This window comes from Petaurus breviceps, unplaced genomic scaffold (assembly GCF_028583685.1).
Source record: "Petaurus breviceps papuanus isolate PSGF00001 unplaced genomic scaffold, PetGlider_PUasm1.0 140, whole genome shotgun sequence".
Classification (NCBI taxonomy): domain Eukaryota; kingdom Metazoa; phylum Chordata; class Mammalia; order Diprotodontia; family Petauridae; genus Petaurus; species Petaurus breviceps.
The window spans coordinates 45,525,808-45,528,517 of record NW_027185698.1 but is presented as its reverse complement, the minus strand read 5'-3'; the positions used below and the strand labels follow the sequence as shown (position 1 = coordinate 45,528,517).

General features: G+C 42.7%; 1 long non-coding RNA gene across 1 annotated transcript; it reads right to left on the bottom strand.

Annotated features, from left to right (window-relative positions):
• Window positions 1-1,318: 1,318 nt before the first annotated feature.
• LOC138150796 (uncharacterized) lies at window positions 1,319-2,292 on the bottom strand. The gene is made up of 2 exons (XR_011165652.1): window positions 2,102-2,292; window positions 1,319-1,829 (listed from the first exon to the last, which is right to left on the bottom strand). It is a non-coding gene; the product is annotated as an uncharacterized lncRNA (long non-coding RNA).
• Between the last annotated feature and the right edge of the window lie 418 nt (window positions 2,293-2,710).

Sequence of the window (2,710 nt, the reverse complement as noted above, 5' to 3'; positions counted from 1 at the left end):
AACTTTGCCAACTTTGGGCATTCAACATGAAAGACTCTTTATTTCTTCAAATATCACCCCTGACCTCTGAGCAGATTTAGTCACTAGCTACCTACTTTATGGTTTCAAGACTCCTTTACTTTCTTAAAAATTATTGTGGATCCCAAAGAACTTTAGTTTATGTGAGTTATGGCTATTGATATTTACCATATTAGAAATTAAAACATCTTAGCATAATTATGAAAATAGTTTGAACTTTGTGGACTCCCCTGACAGGTTCTTGGGGAAGCAAAGCAAGAGCTCTGAGTTTTTATAAGTTCACCTACCTTTTTTTTAAATCTTCCTTTTGAGTTGATTTGCATGGCACCCTGAGGGATTTGGGGATTAAAAAGAATCTTCTTGTGCCAGTTCAACCAAGTTCCTTTGTAGTTTTGCTAAAATGTCTTTAAGAATGATTTTATAAGGTCCTAGGCTAGTGACACAATTGTGATAGGATTTAAAAGAACTTTCAGACCATAACTCAGGTAAAACTTTGAAGTGAAAGGGTCTGAGTAACAATGAAGAAAAAGCAGTTCAAAAGACAAATTTTTAAATGCCTCTGAACTCTTTTGACTAGCTGTCTAGCTATGGCTGACAAGTCAGCAGCATGAAAGAGTTTAAGTTAGCCCATGGGGCTATAAGCTAAAGAGCTGACAGACCACTTTCCCTGTGGGGATGAGGCTATGTTGCAGCTGAAGACCAGCAGGTGGCAGAAAAGAGCAACAGTCGCTCAATGGAACAGCCCGGTGACATCACCAGAGGAGGTCTGTAGTTCTTAGCATCAGAGATGTCATAGTCCTGAACACATGTAATTCCTTAGCTTTAGATGTTCCAAGTTATGACATGATTTAACTAAGATTCCTTCCCTTCTGGCTCTGACAGTTTACATTCTTTATTTTTGCGGCCCTCCCACCCCTTGATAAGCTAAGTTCTTTTAAAAATTATTATTAGCATATAATTGATATCATATTGCTTTCCTTCTCAGAGGGTGGAAGAGGGGAAAGGAAGAGAATTTGGAATTCAAAATTTTTAAAGAAAAGAATATTTAAAATAAATGAATAAATAACCGAAATTTTTAAAGATTGTTACTAACCTTGCATTTAAAAAATTTTGGGGGGTATCTTTTAACATCACCTTCAGTTACAAATATTTCATCATATGCCTTGGGCTCCCTACCCCTGCCCCATAGATTAAAGAATAGAAAAGAAAGAAAAAAAATCATAATGTATATGGTTTTTCTGGTTCTACTCAGTTTACTTTGCATCTGTTCATGTCTCTCCAAACTTCTCTATATTCTCCATGTTGATCATTTTTTTTATTATACAGTAATATTCCATTACATTCCTGTACCACAATTTGTTTAACCATCTCCCAATATTTTGTGGGCAGTTCTTTGCTTCTACAAAAAAAAAAAAAGCTGTTGTTAGTCTTAGTACACATGGGATCTTTCCCTTTCTATCTCTGCCTGATAGTCTGTTATAAGATCCCCCCCAGCCCTGACAGTCTATGCTCTAAGAGCCCTTCCAGCTCTGACAGTCTGTAATCCTTAGAGTAAACATAATATGACTGGCTTTGTATGCATTAATTGGAATAACGGCCTGTTCCCAGGAATCCTGGGAGACAGGGGTGGACAGGCAGGAAGTCCATCTCCCCTTGGACCACAGAAGGCAGGCAGAGCCTGCCTATGCCCATGGCCAGTGTGTCTCTGGCTCTCAGGTCTCTCCCAGCAGCTGGGACACCAGATTGGCCTAGGAGCCTGAGTGAGCTCATTCCCTTTCCCAGCAGTGGCTCTTCCGGCTGGAACATGGAAACTAGAAAGAAAAAAAAGAGAGAGAGAAAGATAGACAGAAAGAAAGGAAGCATCCAGTCTAGGCCAGATCTCCTATTTCTCATGCAGCTGTACCAAGGGCTAGATAAACAATTAAAAGACCCCAGTACTTTTCACAAACTCAAGCTGAGGCTGAGAATATAAAGTCCCCTATCCCCCGCCCCCACCCTGCAAAACCAGGAAACCTGCCCAGGCCTGAGATTTTTTTTCTTAAGGGGACACACCCACTCACAGCCATGCCCTGCAGTCCCCTACCTGGCCCTTTCCCAGGTCTGTTCTTTTACTTGTCCTCCCTGCATCTCTGTGGGCTGGGAAGGGGAGCAGTTGTCACTGTCCCCACTTTACAGATAAGGAAGGAAATCTAGGCCCAGACACCACCAAGTGAGTCAGAAACCAATTCTCTATTTCAATGCTTACGGCCAATAAGTGGGTGGGTCACACTGAACACCAGCCCTGGGTTTGACTCCACCTTGGAGGCTTATTAGTTGGACAATCCTAGGTGCAAGTCACTTAACCCCCCTGGGCCTCAGTTCCTTCTCTAAAATAGGGAGGGGGAGGCTTGGATCAGAGACCCTCTGGAGCTCAGAGCCTATGAAATATGGAGAAAGGAGGGCAGCCCTCTGTCTAATACACTAATTGTCTCCAGCAACACAGACCTGAGGCCTGTTTTTCAGGCCTTTGAGATTCTTGGGGGCCAGAATTGAGCCTCAGCCTTGTGTGTATCCCACCCGATGCCTACAGACAGCCTTGCACAAGGCAGAAGTACAAGACATCACAGTCAAACTCAGCAGCTTCTGGCTCTTCCACATCCAGTCTCTGATCCCATGCTTAAGGCCTTCCCTCCCCCTTCATCTCCACCTCTCA